Source organism: Mixophyes fleayi, chromosome 4 (genome assembly GCF_038048845.1).
Source record: "Mixophyes fleayi isolate aMixFle1 chromosome 4, aMixFle1.hap1, whole genome shotgun sequence".
In the NCBI taxonomy this organism is placed as follows: Eukaryota; Metazoa; Chordata; class Amphibia; order Anura; family Limnodynastidae; genus Mixophyes; species Mixophyes fleayi.
In genome coordinates, this window is record NC_134405.1 from 89,299,051 (window position 1) to 89,326,612 (window position 27,562).

Sequence of the window (27,562 nt, forward strand, 5' to 3'; positions counted from 1 at the left end):
AAATAAGCTTTGGAAACATTTTTCAGATTAAATAAATTGAATCTAGCATATTCTCTGTGATTCTTTGTGAATTTACGAAGCCCAGGGAGGCTCATGCTACATGTGTATGTGATTTAAGTGTGAAGCATTAATAAGTGGTCCTGGTGAACGTAAGGACACCATAATAAACCCTTTGTGGTGGCAGAAAAGGTGTATTCATTGTCAACTAAGGTACCACCAGTCATGACCAGCTGTTCAGACTGCTATATCTGAGCTCACTCATTGCTAGACTCTGCACATTTTATGTACCTATCCTTTTTTTCCACACATGGCCCAACATTCCACGATCCAGACAAGCAACAACTGAGTTCAAGACATCAGCAGCAGCAGGTAGTGAAATCTGCAACAACAGGTGGGAGAGAATAGGACAATCTGCCAACTGTCCTGATTCTGCAGGGGCAGCTCAATGTTGTGATAGTTGGGAGGTATGTCCTGCTTCACAGTGCTCTGCTCTGCTCATGAAGGGAAAGCTGTGTGCACCTAACAGTAGTGCATGCAACACTGCCTGTGCATTTGAAATGGATGGGAGGGGGTTGGAGAGCTGCCTATGACTTGCTAAAATGGTAGTCACAACATGAAAAAACCCCATTAGAAATCTTGCGTTTGCTCCTGTTGGACATGAACTTTGCTTTAGTACTGTGAGAACTATAACCATGCCAATTTAAAATGTATTGTATTGTTTCTGCATTTTGGTGCCATGAAAACCCATATTTACATCATATAGAGTTACCCTATGGAAGGGGTTTCCCAAACACAGTCCGAATGCCCCCCTAAAGTGCAGGTTTTCCATATTTCCATGCTGGAGCACAGGTGTCTTCATTACTGACTGACACAGTGTAACAGATTCACAGGTGGTATAATTATTCACTTGTCACCTGGAAAACCTGCACTGTTAGAGGGCCATGAGGATTGGGTTTGGGAAACCTTGCTCTGTGAGGTTACTGGACTATTTAGGGCAGATAAGAAGAGTGTCCTAAAAAGAAGGAAAAATATCACCACTCCAAAAAATAGTACAAATAAATACTTTAAATATAAAAGCATGGAAGACTGGGCCCCAAAATTTCTGATGGCAACCCTGCATGTAATATCGACAGTACTGATGTGGTCTTTCTCTCATGATTAATTTAAGCCATAATTGAGGCTTATTGAATGATATGAGTGATTCCAAAGTGGTAGGAGTCTGACTGTTGATGTGACAGTTACACTTTCATCATCATCATCTGTTTATATAGCGCCACTAATTCTGCAGCGCTGTACAGAGAACTCATTCACCTCAGTCCCTGTCCCATTGGAGCTTACAGTCTAAATTCCCTAACATACACGGGGAGAACATACAAACTCCACACAGATAAGGCCATGGTCAGGAATTGAACTCATGACCCCAGTGCTGTGAGGCAGAAGTTCTAACCACTAAGCCACCGTGCTGCCAGGGCCGGATTAAGGGAATGGAGGCCCCTGGGCTAAGGGCGCCTCCATTCCCCCGTGAGGCCCCCAATGTGAGCCACCCACCACCCCTTCCCCCCCAAGCGCTTACCTGTCAGTTCAGTCCTCCGTCCCCGGTGCACTATAAGCTCCTTACTCCTCAGAGTTCACTCGCGAGATCTCCTCAGTAAACAGATTACTGAGCGCCGGGGACGGAGGACTGAACTGACTGTGCTCAGCAGCATTGATCGGGCTGGGGGCGCCCCCGCCCCCGGACCGATCAATAATGCTGCTGAAAACTTTGAAGGGCCCCCTGGATGCCCGAGGCCCCTGGGCTATAGCCCAGTTAGACCTCGGGTTAATCCGGCCCTGCGTGCTGCCCGTACATTCTTCTGCGTCACCATCAAAATTAGGTGCACTTCTAGTTTCTAGCATCGCCTGAGAGAGGAATAAAGCAATTTGCAGTATGTATCCAGTGCGCATTGTAAATGAGATCCACAGTCTCGAAAAAGAGTCTGCAGCGCCAACCTCTGGTCATAGTTACTCCATGTTAAATTGGCAAGGGCATTTACTTTTTATGTATATATTTTAAAAGGATACAGTGCAGTAGTTAACTACTGGGAATGATAAAATAAATGACCTACTCCATGTAATACAGAGAAAGTTACAGAAAAAATTCAGACAATAGCAGAACACAGAATAAAAATATATTCATTGTAGCAGCAGCACACTGCTGAACTTCCCACGCATACAGAGTATAACGAATACCTCACGTACTATTATTAAAATGAATCAAATGCAGGATCTCTCTAGGTACCCCATATAAAGGTTTGTTTCTCTCACCCATTTTACACTGCATGTAATAATGACTTCAAATCTAGCTGTTCGTGTACTTAATTGAGCCATAGGGGTTTATCCTTTAACGGAACATTGAAGGTTGGCTGCAAAATTCAATACAGAGCTCTCAGCTGCTGTAGCCCTTATTTGCTTTACAAGGCTGGGCTCACCGTAAACCTGTTCTCCTGCTTTCCCCACAGAAGAGCTATGTCAGAAGGTGCTTTTTAGCAAACATGAGCTCAGGTTGCAAATGGATCTTTTTACTGTGCTTTTTTTTGTAACAGTAATAACAGAGAATTAGTTTAGGAGCATTAAAGGCTTTGCAGACCTTGAGCACATTATTAAAACATGGGCTGTTCATTACAGGGATGATAAACAATCATATAGGTTCAACCAACCCTTGACTCTGGCTGCTGTTGACTTATAAGTTCCAGCTGGGCTCCAGGTCTATATTAGTGAAAAGGACACAGCCTAGGGCAAAGGCAGTACTATGCTCTCTGTGCACATTCTGCCAAGGGTTAACTTATAGCTGAATGTTATCCTTGTGTTTATTTATATAGGTTGGATAAAGAAAGTGTTGGGACATTGGAGTGTGGTAGAATTGGTGTAGGTGGTGGATAAGGCAGCACAGAAAGAGTGGCCTTGGTGAGCAAACAATGCAAAGCTTACCTCTGCCCCATAGTTATAGTTAGGGATAAAGATGAGTATTACCTATCTGCAGGTTTTCAACAATTTCACAGATAAGAGCATGTTTGACATCTCTTTTTCTTTCCGTAAGTGTAATGTAAAATGATAATTTAGCCTAGGAAATCAGAGTGCTTGGTACCATGACAAGTGCAGCCCTAAGCGAAACGTCCCTAAACCCACCGCACCCGCCCTATATGTTTGGTGTTATTATATGTCATTAACCTTTTGCTTTGCGGAACAGATTTGTGTCAGGAAGGCAAATTTGGTGACTCGGCAACCGGTCACACGGTGCTATCGCTGATTGGCCAAAAGGCACTACCCTCTTCGAAGCACCTTGGCTCTTGGTTCTCTAAACAGAACTCCTTGGCCTTCTCTGTACGGGCAGGATATCACAAGCCCAGAGGGGGGATATGCAAGCTGACGCCAGATTTAGCACCGGCCAATCATAAAGACGGCCATATACTGTTTGGTACGTTTCACATAATCGGGGTCGCCTCACCATCCTTGCCTTCTCCACCACCGATTAGAAAATCTAAGCCAATATATAATCTAATTAATAAATTGCAACAAAATTTGTTAAAATTAACAGTTGTCCGTGTCATTATTTATTAGGGTAAGTTGGTTTTGGTTAAGCGTGTCATAGGGGTATGGTAACAGAGGTTAGGACTCTTCAGTCTGCAGTTTATACTGCACATAGGAACAATTCTTGGACCACAAAAGGACAGTGACCTATCGAATAGTGGGCATGTATTCACATAAAATAAGGGAGTGGGTTAGTTGATTTATGTGTTTCACGGTTGTGATTTGTGTGGATCAACATTGGGCTCATTTTAAATTCAGTGATTTTCAAAAAGTTGAGAGGTATAGACAGTGTCGGACTGGGACATGAAGGGCCCACCGGGGGAAATGCAGCGGTAGGGGCCCACTACAATGGGGTGTGGCCAACTGTAAGAGGGGTTGTGGTCAGTCATTAAAGGGGATGGGGTCAGGCCATGGAGGACAACGTATAGCACCTTAGTATGGTCCATAAAGAAAAAGAGGACATTTGCAGTGAGGAGCCGCGAAGGAAAAGACAGAAGAGAAGAAAGAAGTCAATAGGAAAGTAAGTGAAGGGGAGCAAATGCAGCATGGAGGGCACTGTGTGAAACAGGGGAGACAGGGAAAGGGGAGGGATGAATTGAATACAATCAATCATCATCAGCTATTTGTGTGCTGTCCATTCTTTGTGGTTAGTGTTCTCTCCCCTCATAGTGTACACAGAAAACAAATGCTATACTACAGTACTAGAGATCAACCATTCATCATATGAAAACCACAATATAAGGGTATAGACTAAAAATTAATATATCCATGAAGCACTATGGAGACCACAAAATTATTAGCATAAAAATATATGCACATTTAAAATATTACATAAATCTAATTACACTCTAGACACTGGCAAATAAAAACAGGACTCTAAAAAATGATCTACCCACAAAATGTACACTCAATAATAATCCAATGCCACTACAAAGGACAAAAGCAAAACATTAATATTTAAGCATATAGCAGATGCAATCCTATAAGGACCTAACTGTCTGAATGTGTTTTATTCTGATTAAGATATGCTTCTATAGGGAATAGAGTCCCACAATTGATTGAAAACAAATAAACATGGAACATGATATAAACAGTGAATTTGGTTACTAGTTTATTAGGAATCCATTCATTGGTCAGCTGCAATAGGATCCTTTTATAGAGGCACTGAAGACGTATATTGCAATGAAGCCATTCTAATTTATCTCCCTCCCTCCGAGGTCACACAGTGGAGAGCTCTAGAGAAGTTTGCACGATTTATTACTTACTGATTACACGGACTCACACTGCAGTTAGGATGGCAACTTTATGACTACAGGACGCCTGCAACTACAGCAGAAGGAGTAATCTGAGATCTGTGTCACTGTGAAGCATTTCTGCCTCTCTCTGTCTCAGGAGCAGGAAGTGTTCTCACGTGCTGGCTGTAGGCAGGGATTAGTTTGACAGTCTCCGTTTCATATGTAGACTGACCGCAACTCGGTAATTCTCTGCTCTGCCTCACCAACAAAGAGGGCGGGGTTATCAGGCAACAGGGCCTCCCGGGGGATACCCCGGCTCCCCGGCAGGCCAGTCCGACACTGGGTATAGAACAAATTGTTTTATATTGATTCATTAAATATTTTGAAAATATAAAGTGATGCAGTCTGTAAAGGCTATGTCGTGTCCATCAAACAAAAAATATCAAAATTCTTCCTTCTTCTTCTCAACAAAATCTTTGCAATGAAATACTTCCTCTCACATAGCAAATATACCATGAAAAATATATAGTGCAGCAAATAAAAGTTTAATTCATGTGCTTATGTGAACCATGTGTTTATGGGAATAATGGTCCATGGCAAATTGTGAATGGAGTGTGAGAAGTACTTCCAATCTGACTCATAGGATCTATGCTTTCAGATCAAAGGATTATTACTTCCAAAAGGCCTCTAAATAACGCACTATGGGAAGTGTTTGTGTTCCTCTTCTTTTGCTTCCATCAATTTTTGTATATAAAAATACACATACAATATTATTAAGAGAAGAGGAGGAGGGTGACTTATGAGCAAGCTTACTACTGTGGAGCATGAGATAAAGGCTGATATGATTCCACTTATTTGTGAATACATTTCCAGATACAGATATTAAACTGCCTATTTACTAGAGATGTGCGCTGATCCCCGTGTTTTGGTTTTGGTTCTAAACTGTGTTTGTGTTTTGGTTTTGTAACTGGTTTTGCCATAAAATCGTGAAAAGGTTTTGGTTTTGGATCTGGATTTAATTAAAAATTGTGAAAAATAAGTAAAATAATGTCATTTTGATCTGTTTTGCTCCTATATTACTATTTATAGCCTTAACATTGTTTTCCAGTCATTTCCAGTCTGTTTTCTAATGATTCGTTTGGTCAAAGTCTGCAGTGAGCTGTCTTAATGAAGGATTTTGTAATTTTGCCATTGTTGCATTTGTTTTTTCCCATTCAATTCCAAAAATAATTAAACTACATAGTGTTGATATCTCCTTTTCATTGCACCCAAACCTCCATCGCATGTTCAGACTTACTATTACTGTAATTGAATAAATAAATAACAACACGGACACCAATGTAAATGTAAATTTGGCAAAAGGTCACAATTGTATTTAAAAAAAATGGTGGCGGAGAGAGCAGTGGAAGGTCAATTCGTCATTACACCACTGGTCCCAGGATATAATCATTTACGATTGGCCGGTGCTAAATCTGGCATCAGAGTGTCTACACCCCTTCTGGACTCACAATGACGTGTCCACACAAAGCAGGTAAAGGGATCCTCCACACAAAAGGACCAAGAGTCAGGTTACTTTGATAGGGGAAGTGACCTGCAGCCAATCAGCGGTAGCAACGTATGAATTAGTCGCTGACTGCAATGCTCTCCTGCCTACTGTGCCTCCTCTGTGATAGGGAAAGGAAAATTGGTTAACACAGACAGTAATGCAATAAAAGAGGTACATTTTCAGGGTGGGTGGGAGGGATTCGATGCAGCAAGCAAAGAGACCCAGCATCCACTGTAGGGAAAATTTATAGAGAAGCCTAAGATCCTCTCTGTGGATCTTATTAGCTATACAGTTATCTAACTCCATCACATAGCGTAAATCGCCATCATGTCTCCATTTCTACTTGTATTCCTTGCCAGGGCTAAATTCTGTCCTCTTAATTTCTCACAATGTGGACTTTCAATTGTATTGTAAAGACAGATGTTTTGGGCAACCAAGTCTGCATCAATGTATTATACATATTTGTTACACTACACTAATAGAACATATAAATATTATTTATATACATTCCATATATATATATATACATGAGTCTTGGGGATCACCTCTAGTGAGTCTTTGAAGTTCTTGGTATGAGTGCAGGCCACCTTTGTCTATCATCATCGTTTATTTATATAGCGACAGCAAATTACGTAGCGCTTTACAATTGGATATTTACTTTTTTAAATATCTACTGATACCTCTGTCCATCTAATGACATCTGATTGTTAGTACCGCTTCATTCTCTATAATGCATGCTGTCTAACGTCCCAAATTTTGGGTGTTCAACATTTTTATCTCTTGAACCTCGTACTAATTTTTTTGTTGTTGCGTAAGTTAACTAATGGGAATGTCAAAAATGCCCAGAAAAAAACATCACACGCAAACACCCTTTTTTTTAGTATAGATGTCACTGAATGACCCTTTACAAATTGACAAGTATTTAAATATAGAAAAGATTAGAATGTTTACTAAACTGCGGGTTTCAAAAAGTGGAGATGTTGCCTATAGCAACCAATGAGATTGTAGAATGCACTAAATGAATGAAAGCTAGAATCTGATTGGCTGCTGTAGGCAACATCTCCACTTTTCAAATCCGCAGTTTAGCAAATATACCCCATAGTGTTTTTTTAGGGTGTGCAGCTGCGTTGACACTGACACACAAACAGCCTTTTTTAATATAGATGTGTCACTCACCGGACTGTTAGTTCCTCTGGCTCAAGACCTAGGTCCCTCTCTGTCTTGCCGGCGCCTGTCTTGCGCCACGGCTGCCCGCCATCTTGACCAGGGGTCTGCGCATGTGCAGACCTACACACTGTTAAAACCTTGTTCCTCTCCTCATTGGATGATTAATTACTTCTCTCTATTTAAGACACCTGCGGTCCTACTACCTTTGCCTGTTCTTGGTTCTCATTCTGCTGAGGTACCAAGGAGTTCTCTGTTCCTGTTTATGGTACCTGTTTGCTGTGGACGCTACAGTGTATTTTCAGAAATAAAGAAAGAGAGAAAATGTGCTTGCAGAGGCACTCAGCGATCTTTGTTATATATAAAAAATATAAATATTTATTAATTATACTTTTAAAAAGAGAATAATCCCTCCAAATGTAATAGCGAAATATAAAACAAATAAAGTGAAACAAAAGTGAATTAAAATAGCAAAAATATTTGCTATGCCCCGCTACTTGATGTATTGCAATAATTATTATATCAATTGGTCATGCCTAACAATATATGTTTTTATTGTGTATCACTCCACTATGAGACTGACTTGGTCAGAATGACATTGATGAGATTAGTGGTATGGTCGTTTTATAATTAGTACTACCTAGACTGACTAGTGCAGTTCGTTAGTTATCTTAACATTCGTAATTGACAATCATATAAATAAGCCTATCAAGGTAATCCTATATAGTTGCTACGTATAGCGTATGTAGCATACCTAATATGTTAATTATAACTGCATTATCTCAGTCCTATCGTTGTCCAGTCTCACACTTGCATTCTATTGTCTCAAACTCAATAGGGATTAGGCGCTGTCTATGGCTGTATTTGTGGGACATCTAATAAAGTGTTTATAGCTGCTATAGAGTCTAAATCCTCCGTGTTAAATGATCACACATACACACTGAAATATTCAGCTAAATGAGGATTAAGTGCTATCTATAATAATATGGTGAAACTTGTTATATAACACCTAATCTCATACTCATAGTTGCTGCTAGATCTCGATCGTACAGTTAAACGATCTCCCACATGCCCACTGATATATTAAGCCCATTCATACAGCGCTACCTATGATAACTAATTGAGTTTACTAATAACAAGGAGTGAAAACATGCAGTAGCGAGGCAAAATGCCGACGCGCGTTTCGCTATTTGCTTTTTCAAGGCAACCAGAAATGAGAAAGAAAGAGGGTATATAAGCAGTAAAACACGCCCCCTCATCTGACGTGTCGCGTTCCGATTGGTAAAGGTCCGTTGTCGTGCAATTCATATGATTGATGGTATGAATAACCTATCCTGTTGAAGAAATTAACATTAATCCGCCCCTTAGAGCTCGTATTAGTAGATCAAATCTCCAGACTCCAGCATGTAAACACAGAGGTAAAGGTCTGTTGTCGTACAATTCATATGATTGATGGTATGAATAACCTATCCGGTTGAAGAAATTAACATTAATCCGCCCCTTAGAGCTCATATTGGTAGATCAAATCTCCAGACTCCAGCATGTAAACACAGAGATATACAGGACTTTACATAACAGCCTGGTAATTACCTCAATAATGTATCTAATCCTACCTCAATATAGTCAATCCTGATATTGTAAGGTAAGTATTGTTCTAATATACAAATAATTTAAATATGTAGGATATTCATTAAGTGAAACTCAGTGTAACTAAAACAAACGTGCAAAAAATAAAAAATAATTATCTATGATACCCAGATTAACAAAGAATTTATTAATTAATTAAGAGGGTATAAAGTGTAACTGAAACTATTTTTATCATTCTTATTAATATATTCTTGCAAAAAAAGTGTATCTTATATTATATTATATTAAAAGTGATAATTACCAGATACAATACTACTGTATTGTCCAGGTATGCCTTAAAAGTGATAATCACCGGACACAATTCTTCTGTATTGTCCAGGTATACAATAAAATAAGTGACAATACTAATTGTGGATGTAGCTACGTGCTGTGAAAAATATACAAAGAAAACCCGGAATAATGTATTTATAATTTACAAATAGACCATAAGATTATTATAGTCATTAAGGCCATGAGGAATAATACTATTCATCATAAAGATCTGTTAAGCTTCTCGTTTAAGGAGTTCTTGATGGAGATCACCTCCACGAATCCCCAAGGAAACCTTTTCCATGGCAAAGGCCTGTAAAGACTTGGGGTTACCCTCATGATATAATAAGAAATGTTTTGCAACAGTGGTTAACGGTTTAAATTTATCTCTATCACGAGAGGCATTTTTAATGTTACTTACATGTTCTAAAAGGCGTTTTTTAAACGGCCTACAATAAATCACCCCAATGGAATTACAATTCAGAAATTCTGTGATACACCAGATTTTAGAATACCGATCAGTGTACTCCTTAGTTTGAATAGAATATTCACATGCCTTACACGTGCCACATTTAAAATATCCTGTGGTTTTCTTAATGACCCTTTTTTTAGAAAAAAAAGGACTATGGACTAATCGGTCCTTTAAATTCCTAGACCTTTTCCAAGTCATAGATATTCTATTATCCAAAATCTGTTTAAGATCATTATCCAGTAACAGAACATTCCAATGTCTCTGAAAGATTCCTTACCTGCTCCTGGACAAGTCTCTACTCCACGCCAGTGGTAATACCTGTCAGCTGCAGACCGCTCCATGCTACCTCGTCTCTTACCTGCACCTGGACAAGTCTCTACTCCACGCCAGTGGTAATACCTGTCAGCCGCAGACCGCTCCATGCTACCTCATATCTTACCTGCACCTGGACACGTCTCTACTCCACGTCAGTGGTAATACCTGTCAGCTGCAGACCGCTCCATGCTACCTCGTATCTTACCTGCACCTGGACAAGTCTTTACTCCACACCAGTGGTAATACCTGTCAGCCAAAGACCGCTCCACGCTACCATGTATTCTACCTGCTCCTGGACAAGTCTCTACTCCACGTCAGTGGTAATACCTGTCAGCTGCAGACCGCTCCATGCTACCTCATATCTTACCTGCACCTGGACAAGTCTCTTCTCTACGTCAGTGATAATACCTGTCAGCCGCAGACCGCTCCACGCTACCTTGTATTTTACCTGCTCCTGGATAAGTCTCTACTCCACGCAAGTGGTAATACCTGTCAGCCGCGGCCCACTCCAAGCTACATTGTATGTTATCTATTATCGGGACAAAGTTTCTACTGTGCATCTGTAGTGATAGCTGCTAGTCGCTGACTTCTCTACTACACTGTATTATTGGCTGCTCGTATAGACTTTCCTTCAGTTGTCAAGCATCTGTCTGTTTCAAGTTTACCTGCATGCTAGCTCTTCCGGACTTCTTGTTTCCAGTTACTACTGGTCATCATACTCGCTGTGTCATTACTGTTTCTAATACTCAGAGACTATCTATCTTCTGGCATTCCTTCTCCTATCAGCTGAAGGAGATCCGTGTTCTCATTGTGTATAGCTGTACCCGCATATTTACCATACTCCCCAGAGGGCCGCGACCTGCACAGTGGAAGCCACTAAAACCCATACTTCCTTGCGGGAGTTCCTGGAGAAGACCAGCCACTGTGTTAGACTCCGCGCCTCTGGTGAGTAAAGCTACATCTGTTAAATTCTGGGTCAAAACTCCTAGTGCCCATGACAAGATGTCACTGAATTAGCCTTTAAAAATTGACAAGTATTGAAAAATAGAAAAGATTAGAATATATAGCTTTTTCTGAGGTGTGCAGCTGCATTGACACTCACATGCAAATACCCTTTTATTAATAAAGATGTCACTGAATGACCCTCTACAAATTCACAAGTTTTAAAAATAGAAAATCGTTTAGAATATAGTTTTTTGGGGGGGTTCTACTGCAGTGACACTCACAAGCAAACACCCAGTTTTTTTCAAAATGAATATAGATGTCACTGACCCACACAAGATTACTTTCAGTAGAAAAACTTTAAATTTTAAAAGAAATAAATTGATTTGTTTTTTGGATTATTGTGCTAATACAGCAAAAGCACACTGTTTTTCTCCACTATATATACTACTTACTTTGAATGATATCTAACTCTATACCTATATATAGAGTTATATATAGTCTATATACTAGTACTATTATAAATGCATTATTAACAACCAGTAGCCACTACTCCATCTAAACTCTCTGACAGATTGAAATTAAAACCAATTGATCAGCAAACTATTCTAGTTGACTGATCTCTACAGAACCGCTTTACAATAATCACAACTATACTATTGTTTTCTCTGTCCCTCTTGTACCCTGAATGCTATTTTATGAGCAGAGCACTGCAGCTAACAACCTCCCTACATGCTCTCTCTTCTCTAAGGGCACATGAAAAAACGAAGGAGGGCTATATATAGAAGATATAAATTCAAGACGCTTGCGACTTTTGCATCAATATTGTCCTGGAAATTACATATCATTCTTGACCGCCACTTACTGCAGTAATGATTACCCCCGGGACAGTGTCATCGAAAACCCCCTTATGTGATGAGACATTTCTCCGCCAAAATCTCTGTAACCTATGGCTTAACAAAGCTTCTCTTACTTGTTATTTTCTACTTCTCTGTATCTTACATGTCAGAAAGTCAGTGCATGCACCAAGTGTTTATTATACTGCACATGCACTTTTCATCAGCAGCATGTCAGGAAATAGTGCTCCGGTAGGGAAGCAATATACAACAGCATCAAAACAGAAGTATTGTACAACTAGATGTCTTAATAAAACAACTCATTTGCAAAACAGCTTATGTGTCTGTGTAATTCTGTAAGTCCCACAACCTCCCACAAGGCCTGACCTACTCAATCAATTTGCTGTTTTGTATTACCCACTTTTGGACATTCCCATAGAGCTGCATGGAGTGACTTTACTCTGCAAAAAACAGTTTAGAACCAAAGAAATCAGTGTTTTCTCTGGTGTTAGCTCTTTAATAAATAATACCCTTTTCCTAATTAAAACAGCTGTGTTTACACTTACAGAATTTAGGCTTTACACTTATTGATAAATAGACCCCTAAATCAGTTAATGGTGAAACGTCACTATTGCTTTTATTTTCTGAGTTCAAGAGGCCTTTTACTTTTTTATTTATTATTGTTTATTTATATGCAGTCACTTGCTTGGGATGTCATGATGTCATGTGATACCCCACTCGCTGTGTCCTCCTCTTCTGCTCCGGGTATGGAGCGGATGTGGTGTCCACAGCCAAAGGGTTCCCTGAATATTCAGGTGTTTAAGCACAATTAACATGGAGTGGACACTAGTGGTGTGCAGTGCAAATGTCAATGAACTGTTGGGCGTCAGACCATCCAATAGTAAAATAACACTTCTCCGGCACATATCATAATGGTTTCAAGAACAGAACACAAATGTCAGACTCCTCCAGCGCAGATCATAGCAGTTACAAATATAGCTTGTTCCAGACGCCTCCAGCACATAACTTTAGCAGATGTTCAACTTTGTACTGTTCCTCTACTCCTCCTGCACATCTATTACTCAAGTCCAATATGAACCATTTCACAGCTACATTCGCAGCTCTGGAGGTTTAAGCTTATGTTTCAACAAGAATTAACTAACTTCCCACTATTTAGGGATTCTCCTTGCCCAGTGCACCCCATCCCTCACAGGGACCCTCTTACTCCAGCCTCACTGCTGCTACTGGCCACACTGCACTTTCAAATGTCTTCCCAATATCCAGGGACTCTGCCTCACTTGAGGTTACAATTCCAAACCACAGGGTTCCATCTACATCTTACTGTCAGGGCTCCTTTCCTCCAGAGCAGCCGACTGCCTAGTTGCAGTGACTGCCCTCACATTATTTGGGTACAGGGAGAACCTTCTCCCCTTATTCAGATCATGCTAGCCTTGCTGCCTATTTATAACACTATATGCACTTACAACCTAAAGTCCCTAGCACACACGCAGCCTTGATTACATTTTGTCAGAAGGCACGTAACCTACCAGTATGTTTTTAGACTGTGGAAGGAAACCAGAGCACCCGAAGCATGCAAACACAGGGAGATCATACAGACTCAACACAGATAGGACCCCGGCCAGAATCTAACTCATTATCCCAGTGAAGTGAGGAAGCAATGCTAACCACTGTGTCACCATATTATTGAAAGCAATAATTGTTTGATCGGAAAGCATGGATCCTGTGAGTCGATTGGAAGTACTTCTCACACTCCATTCATAATTTGCTGTGGCACATTATTCACATAAGCTCATGGTCGGCATGAATAAAAGCATTGCATGCAGTTTCATATAATAACCATTATTAGAATTTATCTTACTACGCTATATATTTATTACGGTATATCTGTGTTGGGAGAGAAACTATTTAGAAGGATTTTGTTGAAAAGAAAAGGGAAGAATTTGGATATTTTTTCATTGATGGACAGAATTCAGTCTTTATAAAGATTTATGTTTAGTTTGGAGGAATAAGTTGAAGATTGATGGTGTGTGAAGTTTTCGTTTCAGATAATGTTATATTTTGGTTTGTTTATTCTTGAGCAGACTTCTGAAAAATGTGACCAGTTTACCTAATCCCCCTATGAATGGGACTGCTGCAGATGTGCTCATCTCTATCAGGGAGACAGATGCAATATTGTACTTACAAATACACAACATAACAGACTTTCAAAGTTTCCTCATTTCCAGGGACAGTCCTATGTTGTTTTTTAAAGCATGAATTACATAAATCAGTGAAAAAAACCAAATAGAAGAATGTGAGTAGTAATTACATTGAAAATCAGGATAAATATAGCAGTTTTACAATGGTGCAAACTGAGACATACAATGACATATAATGATGCACATTTTTATATTAATAAGGAAAAAAGAAAGAGGGAAAAAACGGTGAGGGGTTAAGATAGAGGCGGTCATCAGGCATAGAGAGGATCGCTTATCAAAAATTGTAGGGTTAGTTTTAGGGAGAGGGGCATAACTCAATGTATGGCTGGATGATGAGAGATTATGGGGATGTTGTTCGAAAGTCTGGAGGGTGGATGAGAATACACATATAGCCAAGGGCCACAGATCTGGTGGAATTTATCTTCTTTATCTTGAAGGTTGTAAGGAATATTTTCCATACGAGCAATAAACCAAGGAGACGAGGGAAGGTTTATCTCGTTTCCAAGATTTGGCAATTAGGCATTAGTGAGTGGCAAATATATGAGAAGCCAACTTTGCTTAGTGGATGTTTGAATTTTGGAGAGGGTAGCAGAGGATAAAGGCCATGGATCTTTCTAGACAGGGCATGGGAGGAGCAATGAAAGGAGAGTCCTGACCTTGTCCCAGAAGGAGGATGTTTTTGGGCAGCAGCACCAGTTGTGTATGAACGTTCCTGTTTTCACACAGGGCAGCCAGCACCCAGTGGAGGTAGTAGGGTATATGTTACCTAGTTTGTCTGGAGTGAGGTATCATCTGAAGTAGATTTTGTAAGCATTCTCTTTGATCATAGTTGAGATTGAGCTAGAGACCACCCTTGCATTGATTATTTCCCAGTAATTCTTCTCCTCCTCCTTCTCCAAAGGCTTCAGGTCCCTCTCCCACTCCCTCTCATGCCTGTTCCCATAAGCCATCATGCTGTCAAGGAGAATATTATAGAGTGAGGAGATCATACCTCTCCTGAGAGGTGAAGAGAGACATATTTTCTTAATTGGGGAGGTTGGTTGGAGGGGTTTGCCTGACAAAAGAGATTGTATGAAATGTCTGAGTTGTAAATATGCAAGAAATATTGAGAGGAGATCCGAATGTTTGGAACAAAGATCTTCATTGGAGAGAAGAATCCCTTGGTCCATGAAATCTTCAGTGAACCAAACACCTGAGTTATTCAAGGACACGGAAAAGGAGCGAGACAAGCCTGGAGGAAAGTTGGGGTTGTTCCATACAGGTATAAGAGACAGGAGAGTGAAATACATTGAAAAGTGCTCTTTACAAGTCTTCCAGGTCTTAGCTGGGGGATCAGGGTAGAGGAAAGTTTTATAAGACAGTTCTGTACATTTTTGGTAGTCCTAGATTTTAATTATTTGTACCTGGATGTGTCTGTGCCTGGAAATGTCCCTATATTTCAGAATTGACCAACTAAACAGTACAATGTGTCAACAGTCCTGATTTCCAGAGTGTAAAAGACATGGCCTATCGGAAAAGGGAGTAGATTTGTTGGAAAGGGGTGTAGCTTAGAGTTATCAGGGGATGGTTTAATCTGATCATGGGTGTAGCAGACAGCAAATGTGGCTGGGTGGACTAAATGTTATGTCTGGTGCAATATACAGCAACACAGGGCATCAAAAGAAGTCCATTAGAGTATAGTCCTGGGCCAGCAAAACAGCTATTGCAAGTGCAGTAATATCCAGAGCCTCATCGTTCCTTTTGCAAAGCAAACCCCAATTATATTTAGTCATAAATTGTGTACTACAATTAACTTCTCAGAGTCCATAGAAATATGCTGGTAATTTCCCCAATATTTAAATCATTATTTTCTGAATATCTGCAGCCTTATTGACAGGTGTGTTTATAATAATCTAACTATGCTCCTGGAAATCATTTTTCTTGCCTATTTCATTCCTGCCCATTTCAGGTTGCTCGTATAACTGGTCAGAGCTGGGTCTACATTTACAATAAAGGCCAAATGGGCACATGTCCCTGCAGCGTGGGTGTAGTTGGGTATTAATTGTATGTTCATTTGTTTTGGTTTTTTTTTATTTTCCTTTTTTTTTTTTAGCCTAAAATGATTGTTTCAGTTACAGCAAGCTTTAGCCATAATAATACAGCACTTTCTATTACAGTTATATACTAGGTTAATGCCATTTATATTTTAAAACTGTTTTTATTTTGCTTAATCTAATGTGGTGACTGTAATCAGAAAACAAATGGTTAACTGAAAAAAAGTGTTCGTGAGAGGTTGATAAATGACAAGATATTCCTTTGAAAAACCAAGCACATGTGTGAGTGGGATTGTAGCTTGCAACTTACCTGTAGTTTAAACCATATGCAAACAAATGCCTTCCTCTGGTAGGGGGTCTGCAATGCATTACTGTGCACTCTGCGGCCCTTTCAGGAGAAGACGTCTTAAATTACAAACAAGCTATGCTTAAAGAAGCCTTTGAAGATTTGGAAAAGGAAATAAACGGAATGGAATTTAGTATTTGTTTTCATTCAGCATTCCGCTAAGTTGTAGGAGGCACTGGTAGGTAAATATTGTGCAGTACTTTTAAAATAATCTGTACATATAAACAGAATAAAGAATACAACAATAACAAACATGTCTTATGGAATACAGACTGGAGGAGGGTGGTTTTGTCCCAAAACAGCAGAAAAAAATATCTATCTATCTAATAGTTTGTTACACATTAAGTGGTATATTTATCAATTGGACGTTTGCTGTAATTTTTGAATACATCAATTTTATTAAAGGTAAAGCCCATTTTTGCCTTTAATAAAAATGGCTTTTAAATAAAATTACAGCAAACAACTGCTTGATAAATATACCAAGAAAGGTCTGTGCAAATGCTGTCTGCTCCTATATTTGCGTGAGTGCCCCTGATTCTATTCAACCATCATGTCATTTGCATATGAGAATGGCCACAATTTTGTAGTTACATTTTTATCACAAAAATTGAAAAAATGCGGTGCTAAGTTGCTACTAATTAATAGGTGTATTGGTGATTGCAGCTGTAAAGAAAGGAATTATGATAAGTGCTAGCAAAAATTGTTAATCCCTTTCAATAAACAAAACCATATCTATGGCAGAAATGTCATTTCCAAGAAGCAGCTCATTAATACAAATGTGTTTATTAATAAAACAAACATCCTAAAGAATTACCATTGGGAAAAAAACACTTTTGAAAATATCTAATATACAGATCTACAAACAGTTAAAACCTTTTCAGAAGTCAAAAATGTTGGAATTGTTTGAACCGCAAGGAACAGTAACTTAATCAGCGTGATATGAGAAAAAGTTCCGTACCAATGTATGTATACCATCCTCAGTGTGTAACACAGCATCCAAACAAGAGTTGCTCCCTACACCAAACCTATATCCACTTATGACATGAGTGTCTAAATGTGCTTATATCGGAACCCGCTCGTTTTACTAACTGTTATTAACAGGCGTAGCCCCACTTACCACAATCTCGTGCCACTCTGTTTGGGATCTACATTGTTGCTCGTATTAATGTAAGTGGGTACCATATTAGAATATATAGCACTGCAATTGTCACACCTACATATTTTGGCATACAATGGAATGCCCATAGGTCAGTCTACTTTATTATTATTATTATTATTATTATTATTAATAATATTATTAACCTTTATATATAGGTTGTTCGCAGGACCGTACACAGGGACAATGGCAGGAGTTTATATTTTACCTGCAATTTACTCCAAATTCTTAGCTAATGTAATAAACACCTACATGACCACCTTGACATAATCCGTTAGGCGTGTAACACTCAAAGCCCCTATAACCTACACACACTTCTTGACAGTCCTTCCATAGAGCATACTAAAGCAGCACTACCCTGCATCATTCTTTTCTTTGGCAGAATCATTTTCCTCAAGTAAAGCTCACTATAGGCAGTTCTATTTTGCATTTTGCATTGTAATAGTAAACATTTTCCCTTTAGGTACAACAAAATAGCAATTGCAAAATGGATACACGTAAAAGTGAAGATTATGATACTAGGCAGCAACAAGCAACCTGGAATACAAATACCAATCTGTATGCCTAGGTCTCTCTGACTTAGCATTGTTTATTTCTTACTAGGGATGAGCGCACTCGGATTTATGAAATCCGAGCCCACCCGAACGTTGCGGATCCGAGTCGGATCCGAGACAGATCCGGGTATTGGCGCCAAATTCAAATGTGAAACTGAGGCTCTGACTCATAATCCCGTTGTCAGATCTCGCGATACTCGGATCCTATAAATTCCCCGCTAGTCGCCGCCATCTTCACTCGGGCATTGATCAGGGTAGAGGGAGGGTGTGTTAGGTGGTCCTCTGTCCTGGTAGATCTCGTGCTGTGCTGTTTAGTTCTGTGCTGTGCTGTTTAGTTCTGTGCTGTGCTGTGCTGTGCTGTGCTGTGTTCTGCAGTATCAGTCCAGTGGTGCTGTGTGCTGTGCTCTGTCCTTCTGAGGTCAGTGGTGCTGCTGGGTCCTGTGCTGTGTCCTGTTCAGTCCAGTGGTGCTGTGTCCTGTGCTCTGTGCTTCTAAGGGCATAGTTATTTCCCCAATATTCCCCTGTGTTTAAAAAAATAAAAAAAAGTTTTTTTAAAAAATACCAAAAACTACTTTAATTTTTTTTAATTACCACAAAATTTGCACAACCAATCCTGCAGTATAAGCCCATTGGTACTGCAATATTACCAAGTTCACACATTCAGCAGTAAAAGTCCAGTGGTACTGCAATATTACAAAGTTTACACATTCTGCAGTATCAGTCCAGTGGTGCTGTGTCCTGTGCTCTGTCCTGCTGAGTTCCGTAGTGCTGCTGGGTCCTGTGCCGTGTCCTGTTCAGTCCAGTGGTGCTGTGTCCTGTGCTCTGTGCTTCTAAGGGCATAGTTATTTCCCCATTATTCCCAAGTTTTTAAAAAATAAAAAAAAAGTAAAAAAAAAAAAAAAATAAAAAAAAAAAAATATATATATAATAATTATAACCAAATTTGCAAAACCAATACAGCAGTATAAGTCCATTGGTACTGCAATATTACAAAGTTCACACATTCTGCAGTATCAGTCCAGTGGTGCTGTGTCCTGTGCTCTGTCCTGCTGAGGTCCGTAGTGCTGCTGGGTCCTGTGCCGTGTCCTGTTCAGTCCAGTGGTGCTGTGTCCTGTGCTCTGTGCTTCTAAGGGCATAGTTATTTCCCCATTATTCCCAAGTTTTTAAAAAATAAAAAAAAAGTAAAAAAAAAATAAAAAATTTAAAAAAAAATAAATAAATATAATAATTATAACCAAATTTGCAAAACCAATCCAGCAGTATAAGTCCATTGGTACTGCAATATTACAAAGTTCACACATTCTGCAGTATCAGTCCAGTGGTGCTGTGTCCTGTGCTCTGTCCTGCTGAGTTCCGTAGTGCTGCTGGGTCCTGTGCCGTGTCCTGTTCAGTCCAGTGGTGCTGTGTCCTGTGCTCTGTGCTTCTAAGGGCATAGTTATTTCCCCACTATTCCCAAGTTTTTTAAAAATAAAAAAAAAGTAAAAAAAAATAAAAAATTTAAAAAAAAATAAATATATAATAATTATAACCAAATTTGCAAAACCAATCCAGCAGTTTAAGTCCATTGGTACTGCAATATTACCAAGTTCACACATTCTGCAGTATCTTGTGCTACATATAATGGAGACCAAAAATTTGGAGGATAAAGTAGGGAAAGATCAAGACCCACTTCCTCCTAATGCTGAAGCTGCTGCCACTAGTCATGACATAGACGATGAAATGCCATCAACGTCGTCTTCCAAGCCCGATGCCCAATCTCGTAGTACCGGGCATGTAAAATCCAAAAAGCCCAAGTTAAGAAAAAGTAGCAAAAAGAGAAACTTAAAATCATCTGAGGAGAAACGTAAAGTTGCCAATATGCCATTTACGACACGGAGTGGCAAGGAACGGCTTAGGCCCTGGCCCGTGTTCATGACTAGTGGTTCAGCTTCACCCACGGATCTTAGCCCTCCTCCTCCTCCCCCCCCCCTACAAAAAATTGAAGAGAGTTATGCTGTCAGCAACAAAACAGCAAACAACTCTGCCTTCTAAAGAGAAATTATCACAAATCCACAAGGCGAGTCCAAGGATGTTGGTGGTTGTCAAGCCTGACCTTCCCATCACTGTACGGGAAGAGGTGGCTCGGGAGGAGGCTATTGATGATGTAGCTGGCGCTGTGGAGGAACTTGATGATGAGGATGGTGATGTGGTTATTGTAAATGAGGCACCAGGGGGGGAAACAGCTGATGTCCATGGGATGAAAAAGCCCATCGTCATGCCTGGTCAGAAGACCAAAAAATGCACCTCTTCGGTCTGGAGTTATTTTTATCCAAATCCAGACAACCAATGTATGGCCATATGTAGCTTATGTAAAGCTCAAATAAGCAGGGGTAAGGATCTTGCCCACCTAGGAACATCCTCCCTTATACGTCACCTGAATAACCTTCATAGTTCAGTGGTTAGTTCAGGAACTGGGGCTAGGACCCTCATCGGTACAGGGACACCTAAATCCCGTGGTCCAGTTGGATACACACCAGCAACACCCTCCTCGTCAACTTCCTCCACAATCTCCATCAGATTCAGTCCTGCAGCCCAAGTCAGCAGCCAGACTGAGTCCTCCTCAATACGGGATTCATCCGAGGAATCCTGCAGCGGTACGCCTACTACTGCCACTGCTGCTGTTGCTGCTGTTAGTCGGTCATCTTCCCAGAGGGGAAGTCGTAAGACCGCTAAGTCTTTCACAAAACAATTGACCGTCCAACAGTCGTTTGCCATGACCACAAAATACGATAGTAGTCACCCTATTGCAAAGCGTATAACTGCGGCTGTAACTGCAATGTTGGTGTTAGACGTGCGCCCGGTGTCCGCCATCAGTGGAGTGGGATTTAGAGGGTTGATGGAGGTATTGTGTCCCCGGTACCAAATTTACTACCGGGGCCACTCCACTGTGCAGTCCATATTTAGGTGTATCAGATATTAAACAACGGTGACAGTTGATGCCCAATTTTTTAATTATATTGTGGCCTCGGGACCAAATTGTGTACCGGGGCCACCACACTACGCAGTCCAGATACTTGTTTGGTGGAATTCAGACCAGTTGAGGGTTTTATTATTATATTGTGGGGACCACTCTATCTATACCACACTACAACTCTATACCACTCTATTTAATACTTTAATTCTATTTAATACTTTAATTCTATTTCATACTTTAATTCTATTTAATACTTTAATTCTATTTCATACTTTAATTCTATTTAATACTTTAATTCTATTACTAATTACCATAAAGAGGAACTGCCGCTTCTATTTAATACTTTAATTCTATTAGTAGTTACCATAAAGAGGAACAAAATAAACCAATTTTACCAAAAGTATAATATGACTTAGACTTACAAACACTACACTTGAAAGATGGTGCCTTTAAATGAAAAAGTCAGTCTTCATTGCACGACTATGTGCAACAGGGACAGTTTTTTGGTTTACAAAGTCAACCAATAACACTTGGACCCTGTCTGTCTTTAACATACTTGATGGGATCTCAATGACGAATTGTCTGTACCATGTTTGGAGGAGGTATTGTGGCCCCGGTATCAAATTGGGTACCGGGGCCACCCCACTACGCAGTCCAGATACTTGTTTGGTGGAATTCTGACACGTGGAGGGTGTATTTATTTTATTGTGGCCCCGGTATCAAATTGGGTACCGGGGCCACCCCACTACGCAGTCCAGATACTTGTTTGGTGGAATTCTGACACGTGGAGGGTTTTTTAATTATATTGTGGCCTCGGTACCAAATTGTGTACCGGGGCCACCACACTACGCAGTCAAGATAGATAGATGCGTATCATAGATAAAGTACATTCAGTGGTGTGGGGCAAATTGAAAAATATTCAAAATGCACTGACATTATCAAAAACAAGAGGTTGTCACACGCTAAAACTCCAACATGTATATGATGGAGAGGATGGAGGAGCAGCCGTATGTGTAGTGTAATGCAGACCTGTTGAACGTTTTTTATATATTTTATTGTGGTGCCCAGTGCCCACTCCTCTAGGCAGTCCAGGTACATTTATTGGTGCGATTCATAAAAGTTCAGGGTTTTTAATATATTGTGGTGACCCACTCCTCTACGCAGTCCAGGTACATTTATTGGTGCGAATCAAACAAGTTGATGGTTTTCTTATTATATATATTGTGGTGACCCACTCCTCTAGGCAGTCCAGGTACATTTATTGGTGCGATTCATAAAAGTTCAGGGTTTTTAATATATTGTGGTGACCCACTCCTCTACGCAGTCCAGGTACATTTATTGGTGCGAATCAAACAAGTTGATGGTTTTCTTATTATATATATTGTGGTGACCCACTCCTCTACGCAGTCCAGGTACATTTATTGGTGCGATTCATAAAAGTTCAGGGTTTTTAATATATTGTGGTGACCCACTCCTCTACGCAGTCCAGGTACATTTATTGGTGCGAATCAAACAAGTTGATGGTTTTCTTATTATATATATTGTGGTGACCCACTCCTCTACGCAGTCCAGGTACATTTATTGGTGCGATTCATAAAAGTTCAGGGTTTTTAATATATTGTGGTGACCCACTCCTCTACGCAGTCCAGGTACATTTATTGGTGCGAATCAAACAAGTTGATGGTTTTCTTATTATATATATTGTGGTGACCCACTCCTCTAGGCAGTCCAGGTACATTTATTGGTGCGATTCATAAAAGTTCAGGGTTTTTAATATATTGTGGTGACCCACTCCTCTACGCAGTCCAGGTACATTTATTGGTGCGAATCAAACAAGTTGATGGTTTTCTTATTATATATATTGTGGTGACCCACTCCTCTACGCAGTCCAGGTACATTTATTGGTGCGATTCATAAAAGTTCAGGGTTTTTAATATATTGTGGTGACCCACTCCTCTACGCAGTCCAGGTACATTTATTGGTGCGATTCATAAAAGTTCAGGGTTTTTAATATATATTGTGGTGACCCACTCCTCTACGCAGTCCAGGTACATTTATTGGTGCGAATCATAAAAGTTCAGGGTTTTTAATATATATTGTGGTGACCCACTCCTCTACGCAGTCCAGAAAGATACCTTGTTGCAACGTTTTGGACTAATAACTATATTGTGAGGTGTTCAGAATACACTGTAAATTAGTGGAAATGCTTGTTATTGAATGTTATTGAGGTTAATAATAGCCTAGGAGTGAAAATAAGCCCAAAAACTTGATTTTTAAACTTTTTATGTTTTTTTCAAAAAAAATCCGAATCCAAAACCTTAAATCCGAACCGAGACCTTTCGTCAAGTGTTTTGCGAGACAAATCCGAACCCCAAAAATAACGAAAATCCGGATCCAAAACACAAAACACGAGACCTCAAAAGTCGCCGGTGCACATCCCTATTTCTTACATAAAATAGGTATATATTATCTTACTGAGAAGCTGAGGGATGCATTATGTTTCCTATACTGTGCCAAGCAATGCTGGGCTCCAACTTTTATAATTAAAGTGAATTTCCTCATACCTCATACTTGCCAACATTTTTTTTTTTTCTTCCGGGAGATGCCGGCTGGGACGTGGGCGTGCAGGGGGCGGGGCTGCGAAATCGCGTCATTTTGGCCCCGCCCCCGTGACGGAATGACGCAAATCGCGTCATTTTACAGTGGGGGCGGGGCTAAACGCCGCGATTCCGGGTGAATCGCGGCGTTTAAACTAAATTTTTCCCCCTTCCTATCAGGGAGATTGCCACACTCGTCCGGGAGACTCTCGCAAAATGCGGGAGTCTCCCGGACAATGCGGGAGAGTTGGCAAGTATGTCATACCTAAAACCCGGTAATGTAGCTTTGTAATTTGATCCAAGTGTTTAAGAAATAAAATATAAATGAGAGGTGAAACATATGCACTTCCTAAAATAAAAACATCATCACAGAGTGTTAAATCGAACAACGACATTTATGCTACAATACAAATAGTTCTACAATGGTGCAAACAGTCCTGGAGTATCACAAAAATGCAATGTTGAAAATCTTTCCACTCCGTCTTATCCACATTTGATTGTACTCAGAAGATATAACATAATAACGTAATAGGGCTCATCCTATATAAATTCTGATGGCACCACTGCACACTGTCCTTCACTCAATTATCCTTCAAAGAACACTTTTACTTCCAGATACCTTCTTCCCCACGGGAACTTAGTGCTCCAAATCACCAAAAAGTTGAAAAAATGTATTTCCCAAAGAGCAGGTCATACTGCCATTTTTATTCCACATGTAATAGACCAGAGAGAAAAAAATAAATGGTGTAATGCCATTTATGTAAAAAAACATATGGTGCATATATATATATATATATATATATATATATATATATATATATATATATTTTTATTATTACACTCACATAGCAAAATTCCTAAAAACCAAATAACATGATACACGATCTCTGTAATAATAAAGAGATTCGTACCAGATGGTAATAGGTAGGAGGCATCCAGAAATATCAGACAGCCATCACCCGGAATGAGGCTGCTGTTGTAGGCTTTACACAAAGCAATTTACCCTCCTCGTTGTATCTGTTTGAGAGTTTGTCTGTCTTTAATGGGGTTGACCACTTTCTGGACAAAGCCTACTAATATATGTCCCCAGCACCCTTGTATAGCCTATAAGTATTAAGCCAGCTGCTGAATTGCACCACAGGCTGCATCCATAGAGCTTCAATAATGCTTGATGGAAGAGCTTCCATAGAGGTGTGTGCAATGGACAGACTGAGAACTGCAGCGACGTGAGCCATTGTGAGTCACCTCTCACGTTCAGATTTTTGGCTGAACAGTATTATATGAAAGTAAATTCTAGGCACATATCTTGTAATATGTAATGATTTCTTTTAAAATTGCATCTTACAGACTATCACTGAATATATATGATCTGGTGAAGTAGATGGATAGACTGCCAGGACTGTGGACAGAAGCTGGTACAGAAACAGTGCTAGAATAAGGAGTTCCGCTGTATCCCAACATGTTTAGACTGTGTACTTGGTTTCCTTGACATCCTCAGTTTATTAATCTCCCAGTGCCATTCCCTCAATGCCAGTTATGTATTTGCTACCCTGCTGCTCGTGGTGTTATGTGCCTGCTAGGTCAGCTATTACTCTGAAATGGATAAATATTTCCAGTCATACATTTTAATACATGGGACTTTGAGTCAGTTGGTAACTATGGGCCTTTTTCATTAAGGATCTTAAATGAAGAGGTATCTTATTTCAGTCTCCTGGACAAAACCATGTTACAATGCAAGGGGTGCAAATTAGTTTTCTGTTTTGCAAATAAGTTAAATACTGACTGTTTTTTCATGTAGCACACAAATATCAACTTTACATTTCAGTGTACAAATAAGCTATCAAGTATTTGTGTGCTACATGAAAAAACTGTCAATATTTAACTTATGTGCAAAACAGAAAACTAGTTTGCACCCCTTGCATTGTAACATGGTTTTGTCCAGGAAACTGAAATAAGATACCTCTTCATTTAACATTCTTAATGAATCAGGCCCCATGATATGATATCAGAAAGCTGTGTATAATTATACAAAGTCAAAGGGAGAGAGATATAGGCTAGGCTCCTATTACAAATGGCCCTGGTGCAGGGACATAATTCAAAATCACTGGACTCTGTAGCAACTTATTTAAGGAAACCTAGATCTCTCTTCTAGGATTGTCTCCATCCAAAACATACTTATAAGAAGTGACAGATCTAAAATATACAAGTGAGTCCTGTGATTTTAGTCATTGGGTATTGTAGTGGTCAAATATGAACCCAATATTGTATTGGGCAATTTAAATTGTGCATGCAAGTCTCTGGTTCAGGTTATTTGACCTATCTGTCTATTGTTTTAAAATATTCACTAATTACATTTTTGTGTCTATGTATATAATTTTTGAGGTATTGATAAAGTGTGTTTGTACCATTAAATTGAATAAACCTTAATTAAAGGTTCTCCAAAACAGTGCTATATGACACAGTGGAGATTGGACAGGAGAAGGTTAATTGGCTGCTATTAAAAATGTCCCTAGTCTGTCCCTCTCTCTCTGTCTGTGTGTATGTTAGGGAATTTAGACTGTAAGCTCCAATGGGGCAGGGACTGATGTGAGCGAGTTCTCTGTACAGCGCTGCGGAATCAGTGGCGCTATATAAATAAATGATGATGATGATGATGATGTTAGCACATACAGGATTAAATGTGTCCTTGGGAAAACTTATAGCTGGTCAAGCAAGTGTTTCAAGCCCGAATAGAACATGTGGAGGAAAACCAGAATTAAACCCTAGAGGCTGGGCCTCTACTCTAAATGCAGGAATGTCAGGTGGAGCCGACTACATCACACAAAGTACTCACAGCTGCATTACATTCATTAGGTACACCGTCATACTCATTGATTTTGGTCTTACACAGGGAGAGCATAGAAACACTTGAAGGGATTTTGGACAGAGTAGCCCTATCTTGAGGAAATATATAAACCTGTAATGTGTCTTTCATATATGTAAAAAGTAGCATATATGTACCGTCCCAACATTGTAAACTGGTAAAGAGTGTCACATAAAACATGGATTGCATAAAACACTTGTGCATGATTGACAGGCATGGTATAATTTATTTTTACCCTTACCCTGATATCTAGATTTAAAACTAACCTAAGCCCATTTTTAAACTAAAGCCAAAAAACACCATTATCAAACTCATCTTTTTGTAAAAGCCCTAAGATGGCACATTCAGATTTATTCATTTGTTCTGAACATATTTGTTGTATATTAACTATTGCTTTCTTGTGTGCAAGAAATAATCAAGTATGGTGCAGTAGCAAATGGGGTGCAAATGTGTGTTTGTATATCGTATTGAAATTATTGGATCTAAGCACATTTCATAATTGCTTGATTTAGTAAAAACTATTTTATATTCGAGTCTAGTCCAGACTAAAATCAAGTAATATGTATATAACAGTAGTTTTATCTGAATATAAGATGTGACAGTTTTATGATCACCAAATTTTGGTTCTGAAACATCAAAATCTGTACATATGTCACCAGCTACAAAATTATTTTTTGTCTGACATTTTTTCTCCCAACTAGTAGATCTGCAACTCCATCCAATCAGTGCGTCTTTTAGAAACTATCACAGTACTCCATCTTCTCATTGTGGTTAGAGAGATATATGTCTTAGGAGAGCCTGTGGTGGTGAGATCTCCAGAATACTACAGTTTCTGCCATAGGACTCCCACAGTTCAGCAGAGGAAAGG